This window comes from Candoia aspera, chromosome 1 (genome assembly GCF_035149785.1).
Source record: "Candoia aspera isolate rCanAsp1 chromosome 1, rCanAsp1.hap2, whole genome shotgun sequence".
Taxonomy (NCBI): Eukaryota; Metazoa; Chordata; class Lepidosauria; order Squamata; family Boidae; genus Candoia; species Candoia aspera.
In genome coordinates, this window is record NC_086153.1 from 288968211 (window position 1) to 288983164 (window position 14954).

Below are 14954 nucleotides of genomic sequence, written 5' to 3' on the forward strand. Positions count from 1 at the left end.
AGCAATGTTCACTTTGGCACTTAAGCCATTGCAAAGATGTATTTTCAATTTTCACACTTCTAACAAAGATCAGACATACACTCAGGTTCATTATAAGACTGGCTTCTCTCAGACTATCTATAGTAGAAGACTACTTACTATACCTTAGCTTCTAACTCCATCAAACCCACTCTAATTACCCTTGTTAACACCTTTTCTTGTCTTCCTAGAGTGCTGATATAATGTGGGTGGAGCACATTGCATTTAATGAGCATCTCAAAGTCTTTTAAGCTGACAGAGGAGATGCCCTTAGTGCTGGTCCCAAATTTTCACCAAGCTACTCAGAGAATATTTGATTACATTTTATGGCTGCTGTGACACAGACATATCAAAGCAATGAACCAAATCAAATGCTATAAGCCACATATAAATGTGGCACACAAATCCCTGTATGGATGATGGTGTTATATTTGCCTTCTTTTAGGACTCCAGATGTCTAAAAAATGAAATTGAAAATTGTATACAGCTGCTGATGCCTGTGATACACCCTTTCATTATAAAGTGCAAAATTCTATACAGTACCCAACTTTTATTTTTAGTTAGCCCATCAGTTAAAGACCTAGCTCTTCTCTCAGGCTTTGGGCTAGGAGGATTGGACCCCCTTTTTGGTTATCTGATACATTATTTTGACTGGAGCTGCCACCTGTTTATTGCTATATTTTTATCTGGGTTTTATATTTGTTGCTCTGCTTTTATGCTGTGAGTTGCCCAGAGTTGTTTGGAGTTGGATAGCATCTAAGTCTAATTAATGGTGGTAAGATAAATTTCCTAAGTAATAATGTGAGAAAACAGTCAGATTAATCCATTGTCAAACACTGTTGTTTACATCAGATTGGTGGCATTGCATGATGAAAACTGGTGTCATATTGACTAATATTGTCCAAAAGCTCTCCCCACTGTGGCACAAGTATGGCTACAATGTATAGGCATATGTTGGTTTACTCTCACTTACTACTTTTTCTTGACCCTTAACTACCAAGTTTAATTTTAATGTACTTACTAAATATGAACAACAGCAGAAGAAGACACTTGGTCTGCAAGCATTCCCCAGGCTACAGTTTGTTTATGTTCTGAATTCCATCACTCATACCTGGGCTGCAAGAATCTGGAGATGGATGTTTTAGTGGTTGGGATTCAGAAAAAAAGCCATTTATTTTAGATATATCCCCATCATACTCACTTTCCCCTTGCCTGTGCTATTATGCAACCCTCGACTTAGACCATGAGGCGTACATGCAGCTCTTGACTCAAAAAAGCCTGCGTACTAAGGTTAGATATAGGGTATGGTCAAATTATAGTTACCTGTGAGTAAGCCTATGGAACTTATTAAGATTATTCCAAAATAGGATTATGCTGTGTGGTATCTAATTTGAAAGCTGCAATTGGCCAGAGGCTGCAATTGGCATCTTTAAGATCAGGTTGGAAAAATATTCTGTAGAATCTACTGATGTGGAACTTGATGATTAACAATGTTTGGATCAAATGTTGGATATTAAAAAGGGCTCCAATGGGCATTATCATATGGCTACAGTGGGGGTTTTCCACCCTAGGATTTTGAGAGGACTTGAAGGGGAAAAGGGGGGAAGGGGGGAAAACCACTCTCCATAAGGGACTAAGGGAAAACTTGCCCTCCTGCAAGGGAGCATTTATTTATTTATTTATTTAAAACAAGGAGTGCTTCATCCATAGTTTCATTAGATCAAAGCACTGTACAGCTCTAGCTACAACCTACTTCTGTATAAAGCTATAAATATAGATCCTAGTTATTAATTCTACTTCTGCTCGGGCTTATGATTTCAGTATGGAAATAACTGACCAGGTTACAGCAACATTAAATACATATTATAATCATAAACCTAATGGATTTGTAACACATATTCATACCCGATATAGAGATGGATCAATTTGTCAAGTTCACTTTTGCTCGAAATCTCATTTTTCCAGTTTTAATCTCTGTGCATCCAATTTCCACATCAGCTTGATTGTACATCAGTTTGAGAAAAATCTGCATGAAGAATGCAGATTTTTCATATGGATTTTTCTCAACAGCTTTTGCAAACAATTTTACTGAATATAATTCATTCTGATACATTATTATGAAAAATGTGTGGCAAAAATCTGTTGTTCCTATGTTGGTATGGGTAGATTAAATCAGACATCAAAATGCAAATTGAATGAATTGCTTACTTCTTCCTAATTCAGTTGCAATTATGAAATAGCACTTTTAGCCCATTGCTGTCAATTTAAGCACATGCTTAAATGCTTCCAATTGAAATCAGTGGGATTTAAAAGTAGTCAAAAACTGCTACCTTTTCCCTTTCATTGTACAGAGTTAAAGTGGGCAACCTGAGTCTCTTTCATTTTCACTGGAAAAGGGAAAAAAGCAAGATACTTGTTTATATGTCATGGTAGGCAGAAACTCCAAGAAAGGGCTGTGTTTTGTAATACATGATAGATATCTTTGCACAATTCTGCCAGGTTGATTTAGTTACTGTAATTTTACTACAATTTCAATTGATAGGAAAATTGTCACCTCATTCAAAGTTATTTATTGTGAAATACCAGTGAAGTCAGTAGGAATCTGCACTCCCTTTTAAGATCATTTACATTCCACTCAGAAGAGTATAAAAAAGAGACATGATGCCTCTTGTATATGTTATTTTCATACTGCCAAGAAAGTTATCTGTGCTTAACACCACCACCAAAAACAAAGTGTTGCTTTGCTTATTTAGGACATACCTCTTAACTCCAGCCCTAGACAAAATAGTAAATTATTGTTATATGCAGGTAACCTAGATTTCCATGTGCAGTCTATTTATTCAGGAGAAGGAGTATTGTCTTTAGCTAATGTGCATTCAAGTAAAAGTTCTGGAAGAAGAGCTATATATACAGTACGCTAAGAACATGCCTGTCTAGCAGATACAGAAATACAATACTTGAAGAAACTATGAGAAAAAAATGCTGCAACCTTGCTGAATACACTTGACTTAACTGATTTGATATTTGCTGAAAAAAGAAGTGGTCTATTTTGCAAATATATCCATTTTCTTGAAGAGTGGATTCTAAACCACCAAAGGGCACCATCTTGAAGCCAGTTATGACTTTTCTGATTCTTAGAAAAAAGAGTAACTTTTTTCACTCATCCCTTATGAATTTGATAATTAATTTTTCTTTAACTTTATTCATGATACAATGTGTATCCGAAGGCATCCAGAGAGAACTCAGATACAAGTCTGATCATAATTCTAAATTAAATCCAATGGCTCAGAGATTATAGTAAACAGCTTAAAGACTATCAACTCAGTCTAATGTATATCTAAAGTTGGTTGCTGTCATGCCACTATGGGTAATATTTAATTCTAGTGCAGATTAACCATTAGTGGTATATCCACTTACTACAATTATGTAACTATGATGGCAGTTACAATCATAGCTCCCTAGAGGACTGATGGAGAGCACATAATTTTTTGTAACATTTACACATCTTGTACTATTTGTATAGATGCAGAATAATTTATATATTTTAATAGCTGTAAAGTACACCTCACAGAATATTTGCTCAGTTTACTTTTCAGGTGTTAAACTGTTGATGGGCAAGTTCAAATACTCCTTTGTATTTTTAAACTAGGCATAGGCTGAGGCAAGTTCATCTAGGGCATATGGCCAGGGTTACAAAAAGAGAAAGTGATGGGGAAAGTCGTTTTCATTCTTTCATCTGCCATTTTGAAAAGCCCTTTGAAGTCAAGTTTTTAGAGGAAAAACTACCTCACTCACATGTAATGTAATCCTCAGAATGACAATAAAAATATGCTTGATAGCGTGCTTTGATAATGTCACCAAATTAACACATATACCATGAAGTGGCTTTCTGCAGTCATTTCTTAGAGGAGAACTTCCTAGAACCCCTACTTTATGTATTCCACAAACAGTCGCAGGAAAGTATGAGTTCAGCTCAATTCCAGAGTCAAAGTTTCTGCTTTTGTGTTCTCTGTGACCTGGACTTTCTGAATTCTTTAGAAAAAAAGAAGCCAACTGGAACTCCATTGCAAAGAGATTTAAAGGAAAAAAAAAAATCCTGATCAAGGATAAAATGGCATGTGATGTCAGTCTCAGAGGTAATATTTCAGTAGTATTAGGCAGGGAAATGCCTCTGAGTTCTTAGAGTCTCCAACCCTTGGATAATGTTTCTTCTGCGTTATTTCACAAACATTGCTGTCAGTCTAATTCAGAATACTTCATTGTGCTCCTTGTGGTCCTGCTTCATACCAGGCTTCTCAGTTTCATTGTTTATCTACTTTGTTCTTGTTTTTATTACTAAGAGAATGGAGATTTTACATGCCACATCCTATTTATTAAAAAAAAAGTAGAAAAATAAAATGAAATAAAGCCCTGATTAAATGATTGTAGGCAGCTATCACATATCAAGTAAGAGGTTTATTTATAACCATGAAAGCTTTTGGAAGAATACTGTGCTTGGTTTTGTTTTAAGGGAGGGAAATGACTTAAAATCAGGGAAAACAATATATCCAAGAGAATATTTCCAAACTGACTGGAGGTCAGTAGGGTCTACTGTATCACAAAAGCATCTTGGGTACCCTGGTGGAAAAGATTGTTAATTTCTTGACAAGTCTCCAGAGCACATGAAAATAAACTTACAAACAAGCAGGCTAGAGTTAATCATTATCTTAAATGAACTTATAGCTTGAACAAATTACAAATACTTTAACGAATACCATGAAACCTGAAAACATTTAAAACATGTGAATCTTCAAAACCACAACTCCTGGCATGACTCACCATTGGCCATACTAACTGGAGATGCTGGGAGTTGCAATGCATCAGCACCTGGAAGGCCACCAGCTTCCCTGTCCTGCTTTAAGGCAGCTTCTTTAAAAATACAATGTTTGAACATGCAGTTTCACATCAAGCTATGAAAGCATTTATGTTTTGGAACTCTGGAACTCAGCAACATGGACAAATGGCTATGAAACAGAATAATGTTTGTCTATATATTTACTTATTTCTGGTTATTAGTTGAATATTTGCTCAAAATAAAAATTGCCAGCAATTTCATAAAAAAAAAAAACTATGACAAAATAAAAGGAATTTTAGAGTTCAGTTGTGTGAATTAATAATATAGTTGTTTCATGGTATGCTGAAGAAATTAAAACGTCTCAGAAGAAATTTTCAGAATCTTTCTTTTGTTTTGGCCTTTCCCAGGGGTGTGTGTGTTATTGTTGTTGTTAGTTGCCATCGAGTCATTTATGACTCATGGTGACCCTATGTATAACAGAACAAAATGCTGTTTGGTCTTGTCTGGTAGTTCTCTGTCGATGTAAGGCTACAAACGTTGAATTATTTTCAGCAAAATTTTGCTAGCATGTGAAATTAGTGAAATTGTTCAATAATTTCCACATTCTGTTTGATCTCCTTCCTTTGGAATGGGTATGAATATGGATCTCTTCCAGTCAGTTGGCCAGGTCATTGTCTTCCAAACGTCTTGACATAGAAGAGTAAGTAATTTTCCTTGATTCATACTTCATACATTCCATGTCCCAATTATTAATGGATGTTTGTAGCTGTTACTTATCATTTTGAGTCGTGCCACATCAGCTAATGAAGGTCCCGGAGGCTTTACTCCATCTGTGTCATTAAGATCAGCTCTACTTTGAGAAGGCAGCTCTTCCCCAGTAGCATATTGGGTGCCTTCTGACCTGAGAGGCTCATCTTCCAGCACTATATCACAAAATGTTCTGTTGTAATCCATAGGGTTTTCATTGGCACGTTTTCGGGAGTAGATTGCCAGGCCTTGCTCCCTAGTCTGTTCTTTGTCTGGAAGCCCTGCTGAAACCTGTCCACCATGGGTGAGCCTTTTGGTAGTAGAACTACTGATGGCATAGCTTCCAGCATCATAGCAACATGCAAGCCACCACAGTACGACAAACAAACAGACAGGTGGTGGGGTGTATGTAGGGGGGATCAAAACCATCAAGATGGGGGCTGTTGCTGCATAATTGAAGTCTCCCTTTCTGACATGTGTAGCAAAAACAATGCATATAAAATTGCTGGTCTATAACTGTAATAAAGAGTTGACTGATGCATATAAAAAGGTTATGGCTGCCACTTTGACTCTTTTGACACACATACATCCCACCCCTACTTCTACCTTGTTCCAATGTTAAACTCTGAACCTCTTCCTGAACCTGAGAATATTTGGTAATATGTTTTCTTCCAAACTGTATTACCAACAAAAGGTGGATAATTTTGGGAACTTAGATAGATATTTTATTTTATTAGGACCAAGCAACTTGAATAAAGCTCTGATCTTTCCCCATGAGACAAGTAACATTAGCAGCCAGGGATATAATATTAGACTATTAGTATGCAACCTGTCTTAGGCTGGGAGTTGTCCTTGGCTTTTGAAGGGTGGGCCATGTTCCTAACCCTAAAAGGTATCTAAAAGTAGGACAAGTAAATGGGCAGGGCAAACCAACCCTAAACTTGGTTTAATTTAATACAATTAATGCAAACACTTCCTACATATTTAATAATTAATCCTTTCTGTAATACTAATAATTAGAGGTAAGCTGCAATTTTGGGAGGCATTTGTAGAGTACCCAAGGCTTTGTGTACTTCTATTTCAAAGGGAAATTATTTAGCTTTTCTGTACTAATTTTCAGATTACATTAAGTAAGTATTAGAGAGACAAGGAAAAAAAGTAATTTCCTACCAGCTGACGTGAAACAATCCTTTTGGAATTATATCATTTGAGTGGGTAGATCCATTTTATAAATCCAGGATTATAGCCTCAAGTTTTTGACATGGTCCACCAAATCATGAGCATGTGAACTTTGCAGTTTAAGCTCAATATACAAACTAGACCAGCCTTTCTCAATGTTTTGATCCTGGAGGAACCCTTGAAATATTTTTAAGGCCTCGGGGAACCCCTTCACATTCAGGATCAAATATAGGCCAGAAGTTACAAAATTATTATATTCATTTCATGTGTAGGCCTGTATATATGTATTAACACTGTTCTTAAACTAAAAGAATGAAACTTTCCTCTTTAATGTGAATTTCCCCTTATTTGAAATATTTTTTTAAATAAATCATGATCTCCCAGGGAACTGCTAGTGACCTCTCACAGAAACCTAGGGTTCCATGGAACCCTGGTTGAGAAACCCTGGTTATAGAAAACAGCCGCTGTAATTCCAGTTCAAGTTGGTCTGTACAAAGAATCCTTTGCTTTGCCCTAAGCATTTAATGATTTTGTTTCATATAATACAGAAATCCATGTGTTGAAGGAGGGCAAAGGAACCTTGATAGAGTGCTCAAATTAACATAAAGTAGCAAGGCAATGAGTTAATTTTAGTGTGCTGTGAAGTCTCTAAAGAAATCCATGAACCATTTTTAGAATTCCAGAAAATATCTGATGAAAAAGAAATTTAAAAGAGTCCAGCCCAAATTGAGTGATGACTCAGAACAGTATTTTGCAATTGTGTCAGGCAAAGTACATCTGAAATTTGATGAGGACTGGCATTAATGCAGAAAAGGCCATGATGAGAACAAAACAATATGTTGAATTTACATGTTCAGACTTTTTGTAGGCTTTGGCAATTTTGCTGGAGATTATTTAAGAACTCTATAAACATCTGGATGTGAGGAGGAGGAAAGTAGATTCACACTCAAAGGATGAAGTTAATATGGGGCTACAAAACTATAAATGGAAGAAAAGTAGTTTCTGGCACAGCTGTTTCCAATTTTGCTGAATGTATCTTTCAAATCAAAATGCTCTTAGAAATATTATGCCACAGAAATCTTCTCTTAAGCCACATTCAGTGCATGTGGTGGAATTCAGAGGGCCAAAGTTCTGAAAATAGCAGCATTTCTGCAACAGAGAATTGTTGTGGATTTTCACTGAGCGGCAGGGTACTCAGTAGGTGTTCACAGGAAAAGTTTTGAAAAGTCTGTCAGCATTGGCACCAGATCCAAGACATCATATGTTCCTTCTTCTACATGCAAGATTCAGTTTCCTGTATGTCAGTACTATAGCAATAAATGACTTTAAAAGACAGGTATCGGAACCAGGTTTCGTGGCTGTTAAATGGACATCCTGCTATACTTTTCTCATAGCTACTGTGTTCATAGCTGAGTGTATAGGCCCCTTCTTTTATCACCAGATCCCATGCTGGTAGAATCCCATTAACAGAATGGAACACTATCTTGATTAGTTCCACTCTCCCCCTGAGCCCATTCAGCAACCCGCCTCCCAAGTAGATACAGAACCATACAGAGGGTTGGCATTTGGGATTGGGCTAGGAGGAGGTATTTAGGAAAAACAATGGGGATTTCTGCAACAGGAGTATTATGAATAGAATTCTGTCCTGGGAATGAAAAATGTGGATCCAATCAACTCATGACAATTGTTTGTCATCAAAACCTGTGACAGCAGCTTTAGGAATATATTGGCATAGCCATTTGGAATGCCTTATTTTTGTGAGGCTCAGAACTTTAGCAGGCAGTATGAACTTAACGTTCACTAATATTACAGCCATGTCATAGAATAAAAATAGTAGATTACAAGGGAGTAAAATTAGTAAGTGGTGATTTTTAGTCATCGGAAAGAAACAGTAATAATGTCCTGGCTGAGATGAAATTATCCAAAGTCATTTAAATGGCTGAGCATTTTGGGCAGTACTGAGTTTATAGCCTCACCAATCACTTCCATTTGCTATGAATTGAGGTTGAGGACTCAAAAAGAACATAGGCCAAATAATGCTTGATGAACAATGTTCAGTTCTTCAGTGACAGTTTTCTTATACTACTATCATGTTGGATGTTCCTCTTGAATATTCAGCAGAATCTGAATGGCAAAATGGTATTTAGTGCTAAAGCTGGCACTTCAGTCTTAAATGTAATATTTCTTATAAATACTTATTTATTACCAGTACATTGATGCACACTACCTTAGTTACCATTGCTTAAATGCTTTCTGCATTAAATGCCAGTTTAGAAATCAACAATAAAATATTGATATAGCTTTTCCTTTTAGTAAAACTATGGTATTTATGTGAGGCATTTACATATCAAACTACAATTTTCTGCAAAAGAAAGCTCCTTAGGCATTTGACATGTGTAGATGGAGTCCCATCATTATCTTTACCACATAAATACCTAATTCAGCATGTGGTGAAAAGGAAAATCAGACAGATTCCAACTTCTGCTGCTTTGCCACAGGAAACAAAATGTTTTGAGCCAACCCTGGCCCAAATGTTTGTTTTTCACAAAGCATGTAGCAGTTTTTTACACATCTGCACTGCAAATATTCAACTCACTATATACAGGCAGATATATAGAAAGGTTTAAAAACACCCAATGGAGGGTCAGTACACCAACCATTTTAATTATTCAACTTTGGAAGTGAAGCCACTGCTTTGGATATGGGCATGTTCTGCCAGGCTACCTGAGTGATTAACTTCCATGTATGACCATATGGATAGAAAACCTCTACTTTGTACAGTCTGGAGAAGATTCAGGAGTACTACACTAGGGCTACTTTCAAACTTTCAGTCCATGCAGTGATTTATGTTCTGCTGTAGACTAAATTGCAGCAGCTAGAGTGTGCACTGGTATGATAGAGTAGATGCTACTGAGACAAAATGATCTGCAAAGATTGGCAGACACATAGCCCCAGGTGTCAAACAACATTGCTGTTTATAGTAAACTGTCTGGGATGGAATTGGTATAGGCATCGCATAGCTCCTTCATGAATTCTTAGTTCATTCAGGATTTTATGTATATATAACATTCATATTCGGACTCATAGCCAAACTCTCAAGGACTTGGCAATACTAAATGGTAACAGTAAGTATTGTATAAAAATGGTAACAGTAAAAAATATGAACATAAAATACTCATTTACCTTGGGGTTCTTAAGGATGCTTTTTGTATCCTGTTTTTGTTTTTTCCTGAACAATTCTTAAACAAAATCTGTTGACTGTAATCTTTGAAGAATTTTTTTTTTTTAAAAAGCCAGGTAATAATAAGAGAAGTATTAATAGTAGTGATGATAATAATAGTATTATATATCACCGTGTAATAATAATAACAATAATGATAATGATAATAATATGGTAAAGTAACATTTTGACAAGTGTAAAACTGAAATTAAACATATTCAACTGTTTATTAGGAAGATAAGGCAGAAAGTAGGGAATTCAATCTGAGTCTAAAAGCAAAATCATACTTTAGAATATTTAAATAGGCTAGTTAATGGTGGGGAACTTGAGGAAGGGATGGAGATCAAGGTCCTGACTACCAATAGGAGATATGGTGGAAGGCAGGCTGCCGTTGTACCACTTGTAGTCTGAATCTGTGCCCTTCCTGGTTGATAAAAGCCTCCATAGAGGTAACAGGAGGTTGGTTCAGGATGGTGCTCAGTGTATCCTTAGAGAGCCCAGGTGTTGGCTCTAGCCCTGCCCCAGTTAAAGCCTACCTGGACTGATAGGCCCTACCTACAGTCACTTACGTTGTCATCACTTCTCATTTGGACTACACTGTATTGCACTTTGCTATGAATGGGGGTGCTGATTATTCCTTTATTATAAATGTATGTTTTCTTTGCTTTTGTTATTTCCTTCTTATTTTGCAGTATTGTTTTTAATCCTCTTACTGGTGAGGATTTGTATCCACTTTTCATGGATTTGAGCCACATATAAGTCTCAGTAAGTAAATAAAATTAATGTAGACTTTTTGTGGCTCCCTAAAACTATTATGTAGTCATGCATAAATTCCTCTGGATCATCTTCTGCAGGGAGCCAAAAAATACAATAAGAGAAGTCAAACACTGCCTAGCAATGCACATAATGTGCACTTTATGGTTTTTATTTCATTCAGAGAATATTGGTTTTATTTATTTATGAATTTATTACTGAGTTTATATCGCACTGTAATCCAGTGATTTTCAGCAGCTTACATGATATATAATAGAGAAAAGCATTTAAAATATCTATGGAATAGTTAAAACTATGAGCTGAATAATAGTCACAAAAGCCGCCAAACAGCATGAGCAAAATAAAACAGAACAAGAAAAAATTAAAAATTAAAAAGAATAAAAGGTGGGGCAAAATGCATGAACTTTACAGAATGCTCCCCACATGTTTTGTTTTTAACATTTTCCTGAAAACCAGCAGGGAGAAGGCTATCTGGATCTCAGTCAGGAGGCTCTTCAAAAGCACTGGCACCACCATGGAGAAGCAGTGCCTTCTAGCTGTGGCCTCTCTCCCTTCTTAGAAGTGTGGGATTTTGAGTGATCTAGTAGGTCAGCCCAATTCTGGATGGAGCAGGCTGTGATGGAATGTGAGGGTGACACTGGGGAACAGAGGGAAGGGATGCTGCCTATGGAATGATCAGATAAAAGGAAAGAGAATCTGAGAGAGGGTAACGGTCTAAAGAAGAAACTTAGGAAAGACCGACCCTGACCACTCAAGCGATAAATAGGGAGGGCGGGAGACTTGTACTTTCAGACTTGCAAGATGCTGTTAATGTAGCCTTACAATAAAGTAGAATTAGTTCATCTAGTTGTGTTTCCTGTCTGGTTTACCTGGAAGTGCTGACACAGGCAGACCTGCAGGTGTACAGGTGCCGAGCCATAAAGGGCTTTATAGGTTAAAAATAGCACTTTAAATGGTACCTGGAAACTGATCAACATCCAGTCCAGACTGACAGAATTGTGGTTATTGTAAGAGTAAATATGAAAAGAGGAAAGATCCTTGATGAAAAAAGGAAAGATCTGTTACCAAGGCAATGAGTAGATAAATATTGCAGAAGCCTGGATGAGGCTAGAAGGGCCTAGGAACATCTCAGACATCCCCTGAATTCATATGAAAATAAAAGGACGAGAAGCACATTCAGCCTTGCCAAATTCTATTACAATAGCCAATCTTAATAAAAGTAGTTTTAGGCACATCTGATTTCTGTTTCCTGATCTGGTCTACCTTGTAGGGCTGACAGTTACGTGTTCCCAACATTGAGTTCCAATGAGCACACAGGCTGCTGCATTCTGGACCATTAGTTTCTGAGTAGTCTTTAAAGGCAGCTCCATGTGCATTGCATTATTCCCATTATATAGCTGAAGAATACTGAATCATAGAGTTGGAAGGTATCTCAGTGGTCAACTAGTCCAACATCCTTCTCAGTGCAGGTTGGTTGACATTTCTTGTGTGAAAGGTGAAAGGTCCCCTGTGCAAGCACCGAGTCATGTCTGAGCCTTTGGGGGATGCCGCTTTCGCAACATTTTCTTGGCAGACTATAGCAGGGTGGTTTGCCATTGCCTTTCCCAGTCATCACCTTCCCCAGCAAGCCAGGTCCTCATTTGACATTTCTTACCATCAGGAAAGTCCTCCTAATATCTACTTCGTACTTCCCTGGACTTTCAGCCCATTGGTTCTGGTCCTGCTCTCAGAGAACTAGTCTACTCCCTCTTCTATGTGATAACCCTCCAGATAGCTGAAGACCACTATCTTATCTCCCCTCAATTTTCTCTTCTACAGGTTTAACATGATCAGTTTTTTTAAGCATTCCTCATAGGACTTTCCAGCCCCCTGAACCATCTTCAGCCCTCCTCTGAACTCATTCCTATACTCTTGTCTTAAGTCTGTTTCTTCTGAATAATTTGTAGCCTTCCAGGGCTATGTTCCAATTATTTGTGTCATCCTACCAGGTTTGGGCTCCTGTGCTGTTATCAGGTTCTCTGTTTCTTTCCCATACTCTGTTCATTGGTGTACAACTATCTGAGATTGTGAGTGGTACTCCCTGCTGGTTTTGCTGGTGTAGTTTCATGCCAATCTCTAAGTCTTCTTTCTTCCCTCATGCTTTTTGTGAGGTTTGAGCCTGCTTCTGACTCCAAAAACTTATCCAGAGTCAGAAGGGGAAAACGAAACTTTACAGGAAGGACTTGAAGAATCTAAACCCAGAAGTGACTCAGCACAGCAGGAGAAATCACAGACATTGATTGGACAAACTCCAGAGGGAGATTTGAAGCTGCCAATCAGTGCTTGAGAGAGGAGAGCAAAGAAGCATGTGAAAGAGAAAGAAGCCCCATTGGCTGCTAAAGGAAAATGGTGTGAAAAGGAGCAAATAAAAAGGTAGGTGTGCCAAGAGCAAGCTGCTGGAGACAACTGATCCTTTGAGCTCACAGCACCTGTGGGAGAGCCCTTGCCAGCATCAGAAGCCTTGCCTGTTGCCAGCGTGGAACCAAGGCCAGCACCTTCTGCCATTGCGGACCTGCTTCCTGCACAAGTTGCTCCAGTTGAGCCTCTCCTTGCCATCCCTGCTGAGCACAGCCTCACGTCCAGCTCCAAGCCTTGCCGTGTCATTCCAATGTGATCCGGGTGTGCCTCCAGATCTCAGCCTTGCCTAGACGCTTCAGTCCAGTCCAGCCTTGTCTCCAGATCTGAGTCTTGTCTAGATGCCCCAGTCCAGTCCAGCCTTGTCTCCAGACCTGAGCCTTGCCAAAACATTCCAGCCCATTCCAGTCTTGCCTCTAGATACTCCAGCCCAGCCTTGTCTAGCCTCCGTGTACCAGCCTGATCCAGCCTGTGTGCCAGGGTGCAAATCTGAGTGTCCAGCCTCTCCTCTGCCACGCACTCTAGCTCCTTCCAGTCTTGCAGCTTCAGTCAGAGATTTGGCCAAGTTCTGCCTTGCTGTTTTGCCACAGTCTGACCCTGCAGTGTTGCCTGAGTGTCCCTTGCCACCTGGGTGGACTTGATTGATTTATACAGTCTAATCTATTGCAAGAACTTTTGCTATTGTAAATAGTTAATTCAATAAATAATTTTATTAGTAAATCTGCCTGGCCATCTCTTAGTCTGAACAGGACACTTCTTCCTTTGTTTCCTGCATTGTTGGCCCCAGTCCTTGGCAGTATATTTGGTTCTTGGCTTTTGCTGCTTTTCACCTTTTGCTCTAGTTTAACACCCTCCTAAATGAGATTGGCAAGGTGACAGTGAATTCCTCCTTCCTAGTGTTTGTGAGATGTAATTCATCTTTTGCTAGGAGTCCTTCATATAGGTAGCAGAGACCATGGTTGAGGAACCCAAACTCTTCACAGTAGCACCATTTACATTGTTGACTTCTAGAATCCTGTTATTTCATCTTATGCCATGACCCTCAATTAGGAGGACTGATGAAAACACTACTTGTCCTCTCAGTTCTTTTACCTTCATGCCCGGGGCTTCATAGTCTCTGGCAATCATATTCTAAGTTCCTTCTGGCAGTGTTGGAACAAATAGAGTTAGGATAGAGTTAACTCAGCAGGCTGTCTGTCACATTCTGGATATGGGCACCTGGAAGACAATGCACTTCCCGCAACATCACATCAGGCTTGTTTGCACAGTGTAGCCATGGTTCTTCTCAGCAGCAAATCATCCACTAACCAATGCAGCTCTTCTTCCTCAAAGAAGTTCTTGGATCTCTTTGAGTCATGGGGGGCAGGAGAGTCTTCCACTCTGTCTTGTGAAGCCAAAGTTGATGAGGCTTGTTCAGGTCTTCCTACTGGAGCAGCATATAAATTTGAGTAATTAAATAATTAATTAATAATAGTTGAAGAGTACAAAGTTTTTACCCATGTCGTGGTAGAGATTGGGTAAGAAATACCCGGATGTAGGCCTGCTGTAGGCTTTAAACAGGGATGGAGATGTTGCGATTCTTCAGATGTTTCTGAGCAATGATTCCCAGCATTGGTGAGGATTCCTGGGAGTTGTAACTTAGTAACATTTGGAAGGTCATAGTTCCACCCCTATCTCAAGGCTGAAAAAAATTAAAGGGTATTCTAGCCTAGCCTTGTATAAAAATAAGGGCTTGGGGAGGGGGTTTTGGTGGGAGGGGGAAATAAAAGAATTGTTGCCATGGCAGTT